This window comes from Pinus tabuliformis, chromosome 1_2, assembly GCF_031772625.1.
Source record: "Pinus tabuliformis cultivar Carrire ecotype Pingquan chromosome 1_2, CPIR1, whole genome shotgun sequence".
Lineage (NCBI taxonomy): Eukaryota > Viridiplantae > Streptophyta > Pinopsida > Pinales > Pinaceae > Pinus > Pinus tabuliformis.
In genome coordinates, this window is record NC_142298.1 from 908,228,454 (window position 1) to 908,249,118 (window position 20,665).

Consider the following 20,665-nt stretch of genomic DNA (forward strand, 5'->3'; position numbering starts at 1 on the left):
ACACACTACTCACTGACCTTTGAAATAACTGCGCAATCTTGAAGGAGATAATTCCTTCTGCATGGATGAGTTTCCTATATAAGAAAATTCATCCAAGTGATAGTACACTATCCCTTCCTTTAATCTCAACTGGGTCTTTCTCTGAACTGACATGCATGAGTTATTTATGAGAGAATATTCAGTTATCTAGAGAACACTAGTTGCATGCATGCATGCATTAATTGACTGAACTCACAATTAGTTCCTCCAACTGTTTGGAACTAATTTAACTGGACTTAACTCAGTTAACTGAGCTAACTAATTACAACTCAAATACAACTCATCCTTATGTCCTTAATTAAGGGATAACTTCCTCAATCAAAGGGATAATTGTTGCATGTCTTCATAAATACTTCATGTTTGATTTTCTCCAACTAATTAACTCAAGATGAATTAATTAATCATGTAGTCTAATGAGGCGGAGGAGTTTCCTAGAAAGTTATGGAAATTCTGGCCATATTTAGAGAAAATCTGGCAAGGAATTTTGTAAATCCAAATTATAGTTGTTAAATTTCAGAATTTAAGGTGTCCTAGATGTTTTTGATGGTGTTGAATCCATTTCCACTATCAAAAACATGATTCAAATGCTGCCTATACAAGATTTTTTGAAATTTTTTTGCCTGGATTCTAGCCACTTTTGGCCGTCCGGGCAATTCCTCCACCTCATTAGACAACTCCTTAATTAATTATTTTTCAAACAGCTGCTGAGACCAAATTTGAATTTTAATTCTCAATTCTAATTCAGGGACTAATTAAAATTGGAATCTATCCTAAAATGTTATTTATTGCAATGCTATTTTTAGCATTTCTATTTTTTCTATTTCCAACAGAGTTGGAGTATATCCTAAAATGCTATTTATAGCAATGCTATTTTTAGCATTTCTTGTTGCTATTTTCAACACTTTATTCAAACCACACTTATCCACCAAGTCAAGAATAACATAACTATAATTAGATCCAGGGTCAATCAAAATAGAAATAACTTAATCACAAAGCTTAGCATCCATCTCAATGATATATGCATGATGGTCTGCCTGCCTATTATCTAGTGCTGCATAGATATGAGGAATTCTTTTTCCAACATCCCCAACAGTCTGCACCTCATGTGCATTATAGATCTGAGATCTACCATCCTGATTATGTAGACAATCTGTCTTAAGGTGTTCCTTACCGCATTTCCAACACTCCAACCATTCAGTACCATCACCTCTATGCTGCTACTATGACCCATGTATCTGTCTAATTGCATTGAACTTATTTTGTGGTGCCACATTTGTTTTTTCTTCTACATTCCGAGGCCTTGTTTTTTTTGGCTGCCATTTACCTTTACCTTTATCTTTCCCTTTCCATCCTTGCTGAGATTCATTCTTACGCTTTGAATGCTCATATAAATGCTTCAATTTCCCAATAACTTCCTCAAGTGACCGAGGTTCATCATATTCAATATTATCTCTAAATTATAATGGAAAACCACTGAAACATCGTTGAATTTTAGCCTTCTCATCTTTAAGATACACTACATACTTCAATAGCTCCAGGAACTTAGTCGTGTACTCTTCATCCGTCATTAATCCCATATTTAGCTCATAGAATTATTTGGCCTTACCATCGTAGTACCTTTCTAACATGTACTTCTTCCTTAAAATCCTCTTGAACTCATGCCAAATCAAGTCCTCCATCCTAATGTCTTTGACCCACTTCACATATCCCACCAGATATCTGCTTTACCTCTCAAGCTGAAGATAGCAACTTTGGCCTTCATGTTATCTGTGTAATTATTCAACTCAAATAATTTTTTCATCCCAATTATCCAAGCCTTTGCATCTTCCATCTTCTTCAAATATCCATCAAAAGTAGGTGGCTTTGCTTTCTTAAATTCATCTGGAAAGTATCCCCTATCACTCCTCCTATAAGGATGATAATGATGGCAATCATAATACCTATCAAAACCAGAACTAGAGTAGTACCTGTGTCCATCACCTCTCGTATCTGGAGTATCCAACATCATGCCATCTCTGACTGTGTCATCTTTATCCGACCTATGAGCACCATGAGACCTACTGCCATATGCCCCATTAGTTTTGTCCTCCTTCCCATGTCTAATTTGAATTTCTCCTTGTTGCTGCAATTCTGACAAACTTTGAAGGAGTATTGCATTAACCTTTGCTTATTTCTCTTGTGCCTGCATGATTTTGTCATTTTTCGCCTTACAACTCCTTATTTCTTCCTTCAAGATTCTTAATGTGTCTGCTAAATCAAAAGAGTTCCCAACACCACGCTGCTCATCTGATTCATAGGGAGAATCTTTGTTGTCTACCATCTTGCTAGTCATTTTTTATCTTTTTCCAGCAAGGCATACTATGCCAGCCAAACCAAATCACAATAAACCAACATACCTTAGCATAATTCGGGGAGGATATCTCATCTGCAAGATCAACCAAATTAGTGTAATACATGTACAAAAATAATCATAATAGTATATAGACATATAACAAATAGGTGTATCAACACATAAACATCATTCTAGCTAGAGTCTAGTCATCAATTAATGACCATATCAACCACACACCATGACCTCATGCATGACAACAACAACCATACCAATGTACATTTGACAGCATGTAAGCACAGACATACATAGAAATGCATAACAGTTCATACACTCATGATGACACACTTCACAACAAAAGCATCCTCTTTCATACGGGGACATCACTACAACCATGACCGACACCATGCATATGAAACAAGCATATAGACCACAAGGATGATTAACACATGTGAAAGTGACATGAATTCATGACCAACACACATCGCCCATCTTGTCCAAGGGGTAACCCTTCTCTGATACCACTCTGTAACACCCTTATCCCACATCAACCCAAGTAACTCACCAACTGGGGTAAATATGTGACGAGAGGCCACTATAATGGGATTAAACCTCCTAAATGACCTTAAGGAATTGGAATCAATGGAAACTCACAACAAAGACCTTCTATACCTGCTGTAGGAATCCTTGAAGCCTTCCTAGTCATCCCCATGACTAGTCCTTGGGTCCCACTAAATTTTTAGACCATTAAACCTCTAGACTCTCCCTTGATATGGACAAGGGTGTGTCTGGGAGGCTCCCGTTGCTCCCACAACAAGGAATGGGTGCGTCCAAGGACTTTTCTCCTTAGTCATGTGCCTGTGAATCCGGGATTAGTGCCACTTTTTTAGGCCAAGAGCCCAGGTCACTGCCCAGAACCCAATGACACCTTCATAAATGAATTTACACAACAAAACAATGATACATTTGCAAAAACATTGATAAGGTCTAGGCTGGACCCCTATTAGCCATGACAGGCATTTCTTCAGACATGTCACAAATATGTAATCTACAAGCTTAAACAACAAATCTGAGCATAGGGGTCTCATACTTATCTGAGAATTGCTAAGAAGCATCGTTCCCTTATATCATTAGTTGCATTGTCATCTATTAGGTCATAGATACATTGTTCATTCATTTAAGAATAAAAGCATGAGGAGAGCCATACATCATCACTGTCATAATACATGCTTATAACCAGGATAATAACAACAGAAATATCAAGGGTACAGCATCCATATAATCCAAATATAAACCATTGCATTTACACATAAGATACCAAGGAGAGAACCTCTTATTAATGAATGCAAAATCCAACCCGGTATGGGACTACCACGTTCCACCCGACCATAGATTGGCTGAGCCAAATATCTCTTCAGCCAATCACCCTCATGCCATATTCCAAGCATGAATGTGGGACTCAAACCAAAAGAACCAACCAAGGCATCCCGAGGCTAAACCACCTCACCCTCATCAATAGAAACTAGGCTTTACTGTAATCCACACCAGATCACTAGGCCAAAACAATAAACATGTAATAACAAGCTTTACCATGATCTCCACTAGACCACTAGGCCAAAACAAGCATGGATGCCACCAAATTTCTCCAACTACACCGTGAGGAATTTTCCTGTCTCTTGGTCTCTAGTATTTACCACAATCCATAGTCTGATCTGGGGATCACTAGGCCATAACCGAGACACCAATCTCTAGTCTTTACCGCAATCCACACCGGATCACTAGGCCCTAATTTTGACTCCATTCTCAAGGCTTTACCGTATATCCCATCCTAGGATTAATAGGCCCGATGGAGAGCACCCACCTCTAGGCTTTACTGTATATCCCACCATTCATCGGTCGAGGATTCCTAGGCCCATCAAGGCAACACAAAATATGGCTTTACCGTAACCCACAACCCAGTTTAGGGGTTACTAGGCCATGTGTTCTTTTATTCAGAGATCCACCTCACTCAGCTTCAAATCAATCTGGCAATCCAACTCAACCAAAGCATGAGGACCCCATCACACCATGGCTATCCGTAAATGGAAAGGCTATGCTGAAAAACATTATCACACATGGAAAAACCCATGCCAATGACAGAAAGAGAACCAAATACACATGCAAAATATAGCAAGGACACTAAACATGCAATTTGATACCTACAAAGAATACCGCTTTAGCTGCTTGATCATGTTCTTCCTTGCTTGCTCCTTCCTTCGTCTTGCCTTCTTTGCCTTTCTTGATCCAATGCCAAAGTGCTCCAAGAAAACTCTAAGTGTCCAAGAGTGTGAGAGAGAGATAATAATGAGAAAGCTCCAAAACTGAACTGACAAAAGGTACCAACTAATCCTCAAAAGCCTTTTTATTAATTAATGAGCCCTCTATTTTGTTCATTTTCCTTCAATTTCCTCCTCACATGCAACCTGTGACCTTTCACCTTCCTTTTCTCCTAATTTCCATTATTTTCATAAATAAATGTGCCAAAATGCCACTTTGTATTTCCAAATGACTTAGCCATTGCCTTTGCCAATTTTCTTAGCCATAATAAACCAAATGAACACCCACACTAGGATGTCTTTCCCAACATCCATCTTGGAATAAGTGTCCCATAATCCATGGTTATTATTTTTGCCTTTATTAACTTTTATTACATGGAATTTTCACCAGGGTTGTTACATTGACTGTACTTTGGAGTGGCTTCTCTGTTCCTCATTTAAGTCTATAGGGTGTGCCTACGAGATCAGAGATGACTTTCTTTCAACATCGAAACAAGCCCAACAGTTCTTCCCTAAGAATCGTGGTCCTCGTTGCCTTGACCAAGCTATTTCTGCAATTTCCATTAACTCCATCAACCAACTTTTCTGCACACATTTACTCAGCATCTGTCAACCCATTCATCCTTTAACACTCTATACAGGTGTATCAGAGCCATAACTCATCGTAACTTATATTAAAAGAACATTACGAAAACTAAAAATGTCGGGGTCTTTAGCCCCTTATTGCTTAGCCCTTATCGCTTGTTCTTTCATCATGGGATCGAGAGCTCTGACCGATGGCTTCTCATACCACTTGTAGTGTTATATCGGAGCCCCTGCATATCGTAACTTTTATTGAATGGACCTTACGAAATTGCAATGTCCTGATTGCTTTTAGCTCCCTCTGCTTAGCCCTTTACTGTTTTTCCTCCGTGGGACTGAGCATTGTGACCGACGGCTTAGCTTTTAGGTGCTAAGGCCTTGAGATCTTGCCAGGAGCCTATCTCCCTATGTATAGCTCTTCTGCCCTTAGTTCTTTTGAGTTTCCTTGACCAAGCGCCAACACTTCAAAGCTCCTTCATATTAGAACTTTCTCATAATTCAATTAAAGAGGTTCCTGAAATTTTGACCTCTGAAATGTACTTTCCACACATCTTTTCAACACTCAGGTGCTTAGGCCTTCTTTGTGCCCTTGGTCCTTTAGATCTCCCATGACCATGTGTCAGTCCACATCGGAGCCCCTTTATTGAATTGAAACTTTTCTATAAGGAAATTAGTTAGGAGTTACAAAAACTCCAACCTCTGATATGCTGACCTTTGAGATGATGTCATGTTGTTGTCATCACTCCACGTGGCGCTTCCTTAGTGGTGACACGTGTCACTTAGATTTTTCCCATTAAGCCATTGAAAATTCAAAAGCTGACTACCATGTGTCCACCTTACAGTTACATCATGCTGACGTCATCGGCGTTGTCAGCTCGTGAGGGGCCAATCAACTATTGTGATGTGTCTATTAGAGGAGAGAGAAAGGGTCTTCTTGCTCCTTGGTTTTTCACCGAATTTCTTTGTAATTCCTCTCCTTCACGAACCTCAATGCTTCCAAAGAAATACAATTTTTAAGGACTTACGATATTCCAAGGTTCCAATGGCCCTATACTCCAAGGTTCTGATATGCCTTTTTGTGCCATCTGCCTCGACCTCTGATAGAAATCATATTATCCATCTATTACTTTTAGAAATAACTCTCTAAAATATAAAAACAAAAAAAACAAAATTCCAAAATTTTAAATTATTTTTAAATTTATTTATTTATTTAAATATAATAATTTAAATTATAAAATAAACTAAAATATTAAAAATAAATTTTATTATATTTTTTTAATAGATTATCCAAAGTACATTTTCTATAGACCTGGAACTAAAACCACAATGATTGATGGATTTTTTTTTACCCTTTTCCCTACAAATATCAACCCACTTATTGGAGCCATCCTCCAAAGCTTAGGATAATGTTGCTTCTTCAATTTTTGGAGAAAGAACCAAAGCAACCAAATCAGACAGATTTGATAGGTCTTTCTCACTATCAAAATGATTAGGCTCATGGTTGCACTTCCACTAATTGTCGATGTAGATATGGCTTGAGATTTCTCATTGTCTTTTACCGAAATATTTTCCCTTGATGGGGTTGTGTCGATGAGGTTGTCTGAAATCCTGAGGCTGAGGTGTTGGGAGATGACTTCTGATTCTGAGAGTTTTTCTGCCTTTTCGCAACAGGATTCTTGGAATTTGTTGCTACCTTCGGATCACTCCAACCACGGTAGCGTCTCTTCGGTTCTTGATTGCAGAAAGCCCTTTTTGAGGAGGGACACACATTCTGGAGGTGCCCAGGCTTTTGGAAAATTTTGCACCTAAAGGCAGTGTTTTCATAGTCCAATGGATGGATACACTCATTTCCCTCCCGCATAAGGATGATTTTGTCTAGCAAGCCTTCACTGAGGTCCACTTCCATGCATAATCGAACTTAACTTACGAAACATTTTGACAATCGTTCGATGTCTAGTTTGATAAAGGTGCCTATAGAGTTGCCAATATATTTTAATATTTTTGGCATAATCCAATGAAGAGGCAAGTTTGGGAGCCTAACCCAAACTGGAATAGGCAGGGACTTCATGGTGAGAGGAATAAATTTTGGGAACCATGGTTGAATCGAAAGATCATCCTGGCCCAAAAACCAGGGCCCCTGATCGAAAACCTTCTTCTAATCTTCCAAATCTTTAAAGAAAACCATGCAGTAACCCTTCGAACAAAAAATAGATCTAGGTTCTAGGACTAGTTCTAGAAGACCCATTCTGGAAGGGAAGATGTCGAAGGCTAGAAGCCATTGAAATGACATATAATCACCCGAATTTAAAAATATAATGTTCTTCTCTTATTAATGTTCTCGTTTACCTCTAACGTTGGGATATCCAACAAATGTTCCACCATGAAAGTCTGGCCTAAGAGCTCCTTTAGAATCTGTGGATTGAGACGTGGCTTTAAGGATTCTTTGAAGGACATGGGCCTTGAGGAAGAAGAAGCCCAACTACCCCTAGCACCTCCTCGCAAACCTACAACAAGGGATATAGAAGCGTCATTTTTAATGCCTAAAGATTTGAGATCACTTTCCATCTTCAATATCCTCCCTTCATAAAAAATCTTGAATGCTCCCACAAGAATACGTGTAAATTGATGGATGCAGGAGGAAACTGAAACCACTAGATCTTCCTCTTTCACTTTAAAACACAAAGAATCACCAAACAAGGACCTAACTAAAATGGAGAACACTTGAAGATCCTCGACCACAACCCCTTTGGACAAGCTCGCAGGTAGGAGGCTTTCATCAAACAATTTACAAACATGACCAAGCCCCAGAGTGACTCCTCTTATTGAATTTTTGGCTAGTTCATTATCAACATCCTTCCAACAATTCGAAGATTGACAACATGATACAATCATGACTGGAGATAGAGGATCCATCTCAAATAAATAGCTCACAATCTTCATAACAGATCTGAGGACATAGTCTGGCTAGGGAGTTATGTCAAGCAGTTTGCAAGCAAAACCACTACACTTGTAAAGAGTTCGAACTGAGAGCTTTCGACAAACACTTTGCAGGGAATCTTCCCACATGTGTGTTCATTAGTCCTTACGAGCTTCGCATGCCTTAGGGCCCCATTAAAGATTATACAAAAGGATCTTCCCATAGTTGTCTAGTGGACACTTGCTACCAAGAAACCCTCGCAAAGGGATGTCATCAACTTACATACGACTCCATACCCATCATGCACATTGAGAAGACTGTTGGAAAATATGGTAGCCATGGTTGGTATTTTCAATATGACAAAATTTGAAATTTAAAATATATTAATGCCTCCTTAAAGATGGCAAGTTGACTCCACTAAATGTTATGTCGGCTCTGTAACAACCCTAGTGAAAATTCCATGTAATAAAAGTTAAAAACAATAACCACGGTCGATGGGACACTTATTCCAAGCTGAATGTTGGGCAAGACATCCTAGGGGGTGTTCATTTGGTTGTTTATGGCTAAGGAAATTGACAAAGGCAATGGATAAGGCATTAAAAGGCAAAAAGGCATTTTTGGCACATTTATTTATGAAAATAATGGAAATTAGGAGAAAAAGGAGGTGAAAGGTCACAGGTTGCATGTGAGGATGAAAATGAAGGAAAATAATGGAAAATGAAGAAAATAGAGGCCTCATCCATAAAAAGGCTTCTGAGGATCAGTTGGTAACCTTTTGTCAGTTCAGTGTTGGAGATCTCTCTCATTATTCTCTCTCTCTCATACTCTTGGATACTTAGAGTTTTCTTGGAGCACTCTTGGAGGGTGTGGCATACTTGGATTCTTGGAGCAAGAAGGAAATGTAAGAGAGGGAAAGTGCAAGAAGGCATCAACATAAGCAGCTACATCAGATTTGCTTTTAGGTACTGAGTTGCATGTATGATTTCTTCACTAGTTTTTGCATGCATCGCATATGCATGTGGTTTGTTGGTTGTGATCTGTCATTGGCATGGAGGATGCCTGGGATTGACAGTGGATTGCCTAGCATTTCCATTTACTAGATAGCCATGGTGATTGTGGGTTTATTTCCTTGTTGGGGTTTTGATTTGTTCTCATGTTTCCTTAGCTTGGGTTGAGTTATTAGTCCCATAGCCTTGGTTGGACAAATGCTCTGGAGCCCTAGAACAACTTAGGTTGAGTTACTAGCCCCGTAGCCTAGCTTCGAAAATGCTCTGGAGCCCTTGGTGGGTTGAGTTCCTAGTCTCGTAGCCTTGGCTGGAAAAACGCTTTGAAGCCCGGTAAAAGAAGTGGGTTAAGTTACTAGTCCCATAGCCGGGGTAGACAAACGCTCTGGAGCCCTGTATGGCTGGGATAGAGACCGATATGATGATGGTTTTGGTGATGTCCGCACGTGAGGTGGAATCACTATTTGATGGGTTGAGTTGGATGGCCTCTAGAAGCCATGGATGATTTTTGATTGATGTGTTCTATGATATCCCACATTCATTATTGTAATATGACATGAGGGCGAATGACTAAAGAGAGATTTGGCTCAGCCATTCTATGGTTGGGTGGAACATGGAAGTCCCATCCTAGGTTTGGATTTTGCATCATTAATGAAAGGTTATACCTCCTTGTATTTCTATGAGAATTTTGATGGATTATATGTGGTCTATATGATTGTACTTTCACGAGTATTTTCTATTGCTATTATGATGGTTATGTATGTGTTTTGTTATAGCATCCATGTGTGGCCCTCATCATGTTTTTACTTATAATTTAATGATCAATTTATCTATGACCTAAAGGAAGGAATGTCAGTTGATGTGTTGAGGCATCAATGGTTCTTAGCGATTCTCAGCTAAATATGAGACCCCTATGCTCAGAACTGTGAATTACACCTGTAGATTACACATTTGCAATATGTTTGACGAAATGCCTGTCATGGCTAGTAGGAGTCTAGTGAAGGTCTTGAAGAAGTATTTTCTTTAGTACTGTCATTTCCATATTACTCTACTGATTTGAAGAGATGGGTCAATTCTGGGAAGTGACCTAGGCTCTGAGCCTGAGAAGTGGCTTAAATCCCAGGGTCACTGACGCAACACTGGCAATTCTGGTCCACAGTCACTGGCAGATAGACTTGTGAGAGAAAATTTAGGTTGTTGGTCACTCCCATGCCCATAGCATGAGAGCGACTATGGCCCAAGAGACTTAAAACAATAGTGGGACCCAGGGACAAATTGTCTGAGTGGTTGACTTGTCCTCTGAGGGTTCTATTGATGATTTTGGATGCCTATATGGTGTGTTTCCGTCAGTTCCACTTCCTTAATGTGACTTAGGAGATCGAACAATATCATAGTGGCATTTCCTCACATATTTACCCCGGTTGGCTAGTTACTTGGGTAGATGTGGGAGGAGGGTGTTACAGAGTGGTATCATAGCATGGTTCACCCCTCGGACTGGATGGGCTATGTGTTAGTTGCATCTGTGTCTCTCACCCTTGCATTCCATGTCCTTTTGGTGTTTGCATGATGTTGTTCATGATTGCAGTGATGTTTTCATGTGAGATATATGTTATAGACATTTTTGTGCCTTACATCTATAAGCATGAAATGTCCATAAACCAAGGGATCCTAAGTCCCTAAAGATGTTGTTCCAGCTCCTAAAGAAACAAGGTCAACCAATGACAGCTTCTCCCAGAAGTTCTCCACCAGAAACTGCTCAAAACTAGTCAAATCAGGATCAATTCAGATGCTCCACTAGATGACTGCGTTGCAAAGCACCCAAATACACTGGCTAGGTGCGTTGCAACGCACTTGAATGCACTACCCAAGTGTGTTGAGTGGGAAATGACAAGTGGCAGAGTCATCCAACGAGGTGGAGAGACAATGGAAGCTTCCAAAATCTTCTCCAATGACACTTGCCTCACTGAATTCGACCAGTGATGAGTAAGAGGCTCTCAGTCTCCAAGTGGAAGCAAGAACTGACAGAGAGAAGCCACAAGTCAAAACATAAGCTGACTCATCCTCTCTGCTTACATCTATATATGGATCCCTCATCCTAGAGATCCAGAGGCTGGAATTTTGTACTTTGCAGAGAATTGTTGTTGGTTTTGAGATTGAGATTAGTGCATTGGGTGATTTATGCTTTGTTGGAGGTGAGGAAGGGATTCCTTTGCTAGGAGGTAGATGCTAGATCGGGACTCACTTGGTTGTATCTCCTCCTGGATCTTCTTATTGCATTAATAAAACTATTTGAGTTTCTTCTACATGCTTGTGTATCAGTGATGTTTTGTTATATTTGCATGTTTAGCTTAATCTGATCCTAAGCTTTTTATGAATGTAAATCTATATCTTTGTGTAGTTTCTCTCTTCTGTGATCTTGCAGGAATTTGGTGAAGCTGGGCCGGTAAGGGAGCAGGTGGCTGGAAGCTGTCAAAGAGGAGAGTGATTGGATCAACAAACTAGTGCAAGACACATGTTAGTTTATCCTTCCTCTTCGTTTACATTTCATAAAGAAGAATACGCAAGTAGTTTTCCTTGTTTGTTGCTAAGGCACTGTCACACCTTAGAGTGGGATAGGGGCATTCTGAATAGATACTTTTCCCAACAACAAAATGGCGACTCCGCTGGGGAGTGTGTCTAGTTAGTTTGTTTGTGTTTCTTTTGTTGTTTGCTTCATAAACACAGAAGTAGCAATCGAAATGCATTTTCCATTATCAAATGCAAAGTAGCTGCTACTTCAATCCTCTCACTGGATTTGTTTATGATTTGAACAGCTGATCCACAAATGCTCTAATTGCCCTTTGTGATAGCTCTTAGTCCTCCTTTAAATCATCCCTCTAATTGTACCTTACTGATTGCTTTTACTCGGAAAAATCCATAGATTAAACTGCAAATCGTGACCCAGAACCCGGATAGAAGTCTCGTTTCTGCCCCAGCGCAGGCTCTGTGAAGAGGTTCTGCATTTCAACGCAGGTCCCGAGAGGGCTACCTGCGCTGCAATTCAGTTTCTCTGTACAACAGGTGCGCTGATCAGCCCTTGCCCTGTGAAGCTGAGGTTCTTTGCTTCATTTTGTTCAGTTTTATCTTTGTCTTTTGCAACCTGTTATCAGTGTGTGTACCTGTCTGAAAACCCCTTTTCTCTGCCTTAATTTTGCCTCCTTTTTACAAAAATACTGTAGGTGTTATTTGTGTATTTGTTACATCATTTACAGTTTTTCATTGAAAAGTAAAATAGTCATACTGTCGTCCTTAGATTTATATCTGTCGTAAGTGTCGATTTTGATCTTATGAGAAAGTCCTTTGCTGTTGACAGTTGATTATACTTCTTACTTTTGCTTTGGTTTGAATTTATCTCTTTCTAGTGTTGAAACGAATGTTTATTTCAAAATCATAAAGTGTCGTAATCTTCTCTACCTTTTTGATTTCGAAAAAGAAGCTCGTTTGTGTTGTTCACTTGAAAGCAAATTCAAATTTGTACATCAACTTTCTTTTTAGGCATCAATATTAAGAAAGTGAAAACAAATACATGCATTTGTGCATTTGCATGTTGATAGTTTGTACGGTTTGATTTAGGAAAAGTGCATCTACAGTGTGCTCTTTTCTCTTTGAGAAAAGATTGTGTCTTTCTTTTCCCGTTGTAGCTAGGATTTTCATTGTTGAAAAGAGATAAATGCTTGCTTATCATCTTTATATTGCATTTAGGAATTACATCTACATCTCGTGGTGATCCAAAAAGGAAAACTTCTAAGAAAGATCAACTTAAAATAAATTGAATGAATCTAACAACGCATTGGAACTTAACGCACAACATAGAGGTCTAGGCTAGAGACGTGTTCCAGCGTCGTAAAACCTGGTAACTGTTGTCCTCACTGATGGTTGGGTGATTCCTCCACTGTGAGACGATAAGTGCCAGTACGGATTGTGCTCCCACATACCGTCGAGTATATATTGGGAGACCCCTATAGGCTTAAAACCTTTTATCCATAGGAAGCCGTGTTGGCCGCCCTACTGATCGCAATGCACCGAACACAGCATTCGGGAAGATTGACTGTCGTACCGTAAAATGTATTCTGTAGTTTTGTGATTGGTTTGGCACACCCTCTACCTAGATCTCCAGAGCAGTCCCTTTCGTTCCTTTTCAGACTCCTTAACAGAAAAGGTCCATCTGAGCACTTGTCACTTCAGGCTCATTAAAAATCGGAGGAGACTAGAGTCATCTTTTGTTTTTTCTCGACTCTTTAAAATTGAAAAAACAAGTTGTGTCCAAGCGTCGTAAAATTTATTTTAAACGGAATATTCATACCCTTTTCCTACGTTGATCTTAGGTTGAAAAAATGGAGTCTACCAACCAAGGAATTCCCCTTGGTGGAAATCCTAGTCCCTTCTCCTCTTGGGGAGATGTTGGTGCACCCCATATGGCCACATTGTCGCTTCCAGGACTGACAATTGGCTTGCCAGTCTGGCTCTTCTCAACCAATGTCGTTCAGAACACCACTATTCCTGAACAATCGAATCAACAGTTAGACCAGTCCAGAGTTACCCACCAGCCTTCTACTTCCTCTAATTCTTCCTCTCCTCCTTCCTCTTCACTTGATGGGGCTGGTAAAGCCAAAAGTCAAGTTCCTAAGGAGAAGAAGGAAAAGAAGAAGAAAGAGAAGAAGAAGAAAGAGCCAAAAGCGACTGGGGGCAAACGAGTGTCGTCTAACGAAAATCCACACACTGCACTGACCAGGCCTAAATCGCCATGTGTCATTTGCAAGGGAGACCACTTTCACAGAGATTGTCCGTACATCCCTCGGATACTAAGGGACTGGTCTCCCCGTTTGCACAATCCAGTTGCGTCAACCTCTGATAGCCATGTTGAAAGCACATCGTTAACTAGCGGAGGTGAAGCCCCAGGAAAAAAAGGGAGAGCTAGATCTCCCTGTAAACTGTGCGAAGGCGATCACGCCATCCACTGTTGTCCCTTCTTAGACGAAGCTAAAAGAGTTTTGGATGATCATCCGGTTTCACCGTTACGACTCCCTCCTGGATATAAAAAACTCTTGCCGAGTCCTTCGTTAGTTGAGAATCCAGCTGGCCCGCTCAAGTGGTCAGCTGAAGCGTCGGTCATTGAAGATGAACCAGCTGAATCCATACCCGACGAAAGTCAAAAGGTCGAGGCGGCAGTTGACCCGGTCTTGCCTTCAGAGGTTTTATCTTCGAATGACACAGTCACTGAAGAGAACAAGGATGACACCGTCCAAATTCTCTTCATCAAAACAGACTTCGACGAACACGGGGGCAACTTACCCATTCCTTTATCGCAGGAAGGAAGTTCGTCAGAGCCGTACCCGGCCGTCTACCCAGTCCCACCACCAAGCAACCTAGTTGTCTCCTTCGACTGGAATCAACTAGGCAGACCCCGTTTACCAGTGAGCATACCATTCAGAATTATCGTCCAAATATATAGAATGGTCATGGCTGGTACCATCATAGATGAAGGGGCTTCTGTGAGTATCCTTTCCTCTACTGCTTGGAAAGCGCTTGGTTCACCATCGCTTTTGCCTGAGATGAGAAATCTGACAGGCTTTGATAAAGGAACCAGTCGACCTTTAGGGATCCTCCCCAATGTGCCCATAACATTGAAAGGGAAGACCGTTCAAATGAACGTAATGGTTGTTTAAGGACCCTAGGATTATAACCTACTCCTTGGACGAGACTATATTTATTGCATGGGAGCCATCGTCTCCTCACTCTTTAGATTAATGTGTTTTCCGTACGAAGGAAGAGTGGTCAAGCTTGTGGACCAGCTTTCATTTCCCGGATCACGCACCGCAAATAGTCATATACCATCCCTAAATGGTCTCTTCACGCAAGAAATGTCTCAACCTACGGTCCGTCCTCCCGATGAGCGCGAGTAATTCAGAGGGATATGACTGGAACCCAGGGGGCATGCGTCCTGGTCTGCTTCGGCAGGAAAACTTCAGGTATAGGGTAGGTTTCCGCGGGAGAATATGACTAGTCTGTACCCCGTCCGTGATTGGAAGAGGGGTTATTCTAGAATAAGATTCTTTTGTCAAAGTTATGTAAGTTGGGTCGGCGCCGCTTACCTTTGTTTATCTCGGTAGACATCGTCGAAGAAGTGTTTTGTTTGCACCGCGAATAAAACAACCTTTGAATAACCTGAAAGAGGTAGGCCTTTCCTGATAGAACAAATGTTTTGTCTGCAAATTGAGGGGTAACCTTGAAATCGTATTTTATACCTGGGGGCATGCAAACCTTTTCGAGTGCAAGCAAGGGGCGGTTGTTTATTTTTTTAAATTTTTAGGTCCTCCCTTTAAACCTGTAGGCTAACCCTTTAAACTCGTAGGATTAGTCGTTTCCGAACTTGCATAACGAAAGGATGCGGGGCAAAGCTTTGTAAGGCGCAAGCTCCATAAAAAATGGCATCTTACATGAGACATTCTTATCATATGACTGGATTATCGAGCAGTTTTAGCACATAGTTCATGCTCGTTAAAAAATAAACATAAGACCGAGCAAGTGTTTCAATCCGCGTTTAAGCTCGTTAAAAAATGAACTATCCTCCGGTAAATAACCACCGTGAATGAAGATTATCAGCCATTAAAGCCTTGGTCGTGTTTGCACCATCACCTCCACTTTTCCATTGGCTAATCATTCACCTCCATATGATTGTTTACCCATTTTGAGGAATAGCAGCGAAGAGTGATTTCACTAGCCATCCTTGTGACACTGCCGTGATTGGAAAATTCCAACCATTACCTGGAATCAGCTGCTACCCATTTTATCACTCGTTCCTCAAAAGACGAGTCTTATTTAAGCTCTTTTCATCTGACTCGTAAAATATGAAAAGATTGTCGAGTTTTGGCCTTCCAGCTCGTTAAAACAACCGGAAGAGCTATCCCTCCTTTAGATTTTAATCTTTTTGGACCTGAGGGATTATTACACAAAAAGATCGAGCGCTTGTTTTGTTCGGCTCGTTAAAACTATCGAAAATTCATCCCTTCTGTATTATTTTATACCTTTTCGGACTTAAGGGATTAGATGACGAAAAAGGAATTCCAGAGTTAACTTTACGTACCTTTTCAGACTCTCTAAAAATGAAAAGGACCGAGTTATCTTTGTCATTAGACTCGTTAAAAACATTAATAGCGACAAACTTGTCTTTAGACGAGAACGAGTTTCACTATCGCTAGGCTCGTTAAAACATAGCGATGGGTTTGCCTGAAGGGAAAATTATAGAAAAAGCATATGTTATCCTCCTCAAGCTTGACAAAAATAAAGAGGTACTGGTCAGCAATGACTGGGGAAAAATTGGGAAGAAACTCAAAGAATCTTTATTGGTAGCAAGTCGCTCTTGAACATGACACTTCCACTCCGTGCCTGAGTCGGGTTGGGTTGTTTCATTCACCGGTCACATCACCATGGTCTCGCCATACCATCCACATTTGGGGTAAATGCTACCAATCCATCACATAAGTGTCGCCGACATGTTCAAGAGAAGTCATCCAGAGAAGTCAACCGTGTCCCATCCACTGCCATACATTATACTTCATTCTTTCATGACCGCCACCCTGAACCATATATCATCAGTTCATTTTCACCTCCATCAAAATCATTTGCTCCGTTCTGTGTCATTGATGTGGGATTCATCAAGGCCCTCCTTTGACGGATCACTTCTTGTCGACATCAGCTCATTATCCAAGAAGTTGATCTAGGAACACCCCATTCAGTACTTTGAAGCTTGCATGCCTCAATGGCAAGTTTCTCACTTCCGGCGACAGGTATACATCAATGACCTTCGACCGAAAGATTTTGCGTGGTGTTTGACGCCAAGTCCTTTATTCACACCACATGAATTGTACTGCAGTACCTTGAGGGTCATCATCCTTATCGGTGATTCCTCTCGCGCTTGTTAACAGTTGACATCATCGACTGGTAATCAAGCGATGTCTTTCCATGTTCGACTTCAAAACATTTTTCACATGGATTGACTTGTATTTCGAGTGAAGATCAGACGAGATTGAAGACCCCGGATCTAGTTTCATCCATCCAGGCTGCGATATATATTCAGGAAAAATAAAGACATTGACATGTACAACATTACATCACAGATGATCATCCTACCAAAAGGATGATGACTTCATCAGAATCATCAGTCTACCATCAGACGATTGTCTGTCCTGTGTACATAAAAATGAATTTATAAAGCTGAGCATGGGAATGCCCGCCTCAGCTAGATCATGAAAACAGTATGAAAATAATGTATTGTATTGTATCTTATTACAGGTCTCCTCCCAGCATTGAAAGAACTTCGGATCCTCCTAATAAAGCATTTCACCTAATAAACGGCCTCATACTTTAGGGGGCAACTGTTATAGACATTTTTGTGCCTTACAGCTATAAGCATGAAATGTCCATAAACCAAGGGATCCTAAGTCCCTAAAGATGTTGTTCCAACTCCTAAAGAAACAAGGTCAACCAATGACAGCTTCTCCCAGAAGTTCTCCACCAGAAACTGCTCAAAACTAGTCAAATTAGGATCAATTCAGATGCTCCACTAGCTGATTGCGTTGCAAAGCACCCAAATACACTGGCTAGGTGCGTTGCAACGCACTTGAATGCACTACCTAGGTGCGTTGAGCCGGAAATGACAAGTGGCAGAGTCATCCAACGAGGTGGAGAGACAATGGAAGCTTCCAGAATCTTCTCCAATGACACTTGCCTCACTGAATTTGACCAGTGATGAGTAAGAGGCTCTCAGTCTCCAAGTGGAAGCAAGAACTGACTGAGAGAAGCCACAAGTCAAAACATAAGCTAACTCATCCTCTCTGCTTACATCTATATATGGATCCCTCATCCCAGAGATCCAGAGGCTGGAATTTTGTACTTTGCAGAGAATTGTTGTTGGTTTTGAGATTAATATTAGTGCATTGGGTGATTTATGCTTTGTTGGAGGTGAGGAAAGGATTCCTTTGCTGGGAGGTAGATGCTGGATTGGGACTCACTTGGTTGTATCTCCTCCTGGATCTTCTTATTGCATCAATAAAACTATTTGAGTTTCTTCTACATGCTTGTGTATCAGTGATGTTTTGTTATATTTGCATGTTTAGCTTAATCTGATCCTAAGCTTTTTATGAATGTAAATCTATATCTTCGTGTAGTTTCTCTCTTCTGTGATCTTGCAGGAATTTGGTGAAGCTGGGCCGGTAAGGGAGCAGGTAGCTGGAAGCTGTCGAAGAGGAGAGCGATTGGATCAACAAACTAGCGCAAGACACAGGTTAGTTTATCCTTCCTCTTCGTTTACATTTCATAAAGAAGAATACGCAAGTAGTTTTCCTTGTTTGTTGCTAAGGCACTGTCACACCTTAGAGTGGGATAGGGGCATTCTGAATAGATACTTTTCCCAACAAAAATTTAGGTGTTATTATGGAATGAATCGTTGTGAGTGTATGATATGTCGCTTACATGTATCGTTGCAGTATGATCGGTTACATCCTTGCATGTTTGGTTACATTCTTGTATGTTTGGCTGCAAGTATCATTCTTGTAGGTTTGATTGCAAATATTATTCATTCATGCTTGGTCATATGTCTTTATGCATATATGTGGATGGTTATGCATCGCTTATGCATGTTCATATTTGCATGTGGTCAAGTGTATAGTGACGTAATGATGGTGGTTGTCATGCATGAGATCGTGGTGTGTGTTGTTGTTGAGGTCACACATTGATGATTGGACCCTAGCTAGAATGATAGTTGCATGGTTATATGATTATGTACTATTTTTATATATCGTTATGATTATGTTATGCATGTATCATGCTGATCTGTTGATCTTGCAGAAAAGGTATCATCCCCAAGCTATACTAAGGTATGTTGGTTTATTGTGATTTGTCTTAGCTGACATGATATACCTTGCAGGAAGAAATATCAAATGGCTAGCAAGATGGTTGACTACAGATACTCTCCCTATGAATTTGAAGAGTAGTATGGTGTTGGAAACTCTTCCAATTTGGCAGTGACACTAGAAGCTTAAAGGAAGCGATAAGGAGTTGTAAGGCAGATAATAACAAAATCATACAGTCACAAGAAAAGCTAGCAGAGGTAAATGCAGTCATACTTCAAAGCTTGTCAGATTTTCATCAACAAGGGTTGGTTCAGATCATTCATGAGAAGGAGAACAAAACTAATGGGGCATATGGTAGTAGATCGCATGGAGGTCACTGATAATATAGAGATGACACAATCTGAGATGGTAGATTGTTGGACACTCCGAAGAGGAGAAGGGATAGACACAGGTATGATTCTAGTTCTAATTCAGATAGGCACTATAATCTTCACGGTTATCATCCTTATAGGAGGAATGATAGGGGATACTTGAAGAATGAGTTTAAGAAAGAAAAGACACCGAATTTTAATGGAGAGGTAAAGAGATCACAAGATGTAGAGGCTTGGTTACTCGGTATGAATAAGTTCTTGAGGTTGCATGACTACTCAGAGAACATGAAAGCCAGAGTGGCCACTTTCAGTCATAAAGGTAAAGCAGACATCTAGTGGGAAGATGTGAAGAAGGACAGGGACATAAATGAGGAAGATATGACTTGGAGTGAATTTGAGCAGTTATTCAAGAAAAATATTTGTCGGAGAGATACTTTGATCACGGGGAAAAATAATTCTATGAACTAGAGATGGATCCATGACAGATGATGAGTACACCAGTAAGTTCTTGGAACTATTGAGGTATGTGCCTTACCTCAAGGAGGAGAAGGCTAAGATTCAAAGATTTGTTAGTGGGCTATCAGTTGCATTCAAGGATAGGATTGAGTTTGAGGAGCCTGGATCATGCTATCAAAAAACTGAAGCATTGTCATGAACAATCGAAGCACCGAACTGAGACGAAGCCATATTAGAGAGGTAAAAAAAAGAACAAAGGGAAATGGGAGAAGAAGCGAGCAAGACCACAGGATTCAGGTAACAAGGAGAATGTTGCACCACTTAAGAGGTTCAATGAATTAGATAGAGGAGAGGGACACAATTCTGAGGAGAAAAATAAGGAGCCCTTGTTATGTTGGACTTTTGGAGGAGATCATCGTAGGAGGGATCGACCACAGTACAAGAGTGGTAGGCCTAAGATATACATTGTGCAGGAGGTGCAAACTGTTGGAGACGTTGGTCAGAGTATTCCATGTATCTATGAAGCCTCAGATAACAAACAAGCAGAGCATCAAGAATCTATCTTCAAGATGGACAGTAAGCTTTGTGATCAATTTATTCTATTTTGATTGACCCTGGATCTAATTATAGCTATGTTATTCCTAACTTGGTGGATAAGTGTGGATTGAGTAAGGAATTGCATGCAGAATCTTGGTTAGTGCAGTTGGTTACAGGTACGAAGAAGCGAGTTCATCATTGGGTAAGAGCTTGCACATTTTACTT